The sequence below is a fragment of the Frankliniella occidentalis genome, unplaced genomic scaffold, assembly GCF_000697945.3.
Source record: "Frankliniella occidentalis isolate FOCC.00 unplaced genomic scaffold, Focc_3.1 Scaffold318, whole genome shotgun sequence".
NCBI lineage: Eukaryota > Metazoa > Arthropoda > Insecta > Thysanoptera > Thripidae > Frankliniella > Frankliniella occidentalis.
Genome location: NW_026267443.1, coordinates 115,272 through 115,601, shown reverse-complemented (window position 1 = coordinate 115,601; position 330 = coordinate 115,272).

Here is a 330-nt window from a genome sequence, read left to right as displayed (position 1 = left end):
CTGAATTTTTGTTATGGCTTTCGGCTCTGCACATTTTTATATTTTCGCTGTTTTGGTTACGAAAGCTTGGTAGGATAATTAAGGGTAGCACTACTGAGAGCCTTCCAGCTCCAGTCCGTATTCCTTTCCTCAAATCTTCGCGGGGCCAGATTCCAGTTGGAGCCACGTAAGAGACGGTTTGAGCCTACGGCTGCTCAAGCCTCCGCCCCAGGCTCCACCGACTGGAGAAGCAGCGTCATCGCACCCGCCGTTTGCTGGAAGCCAAAGTCATAAACTATACGCACTCCCCGATATTAAGCGCTTTTCCACGAACACTGAGAGGGCATGGGG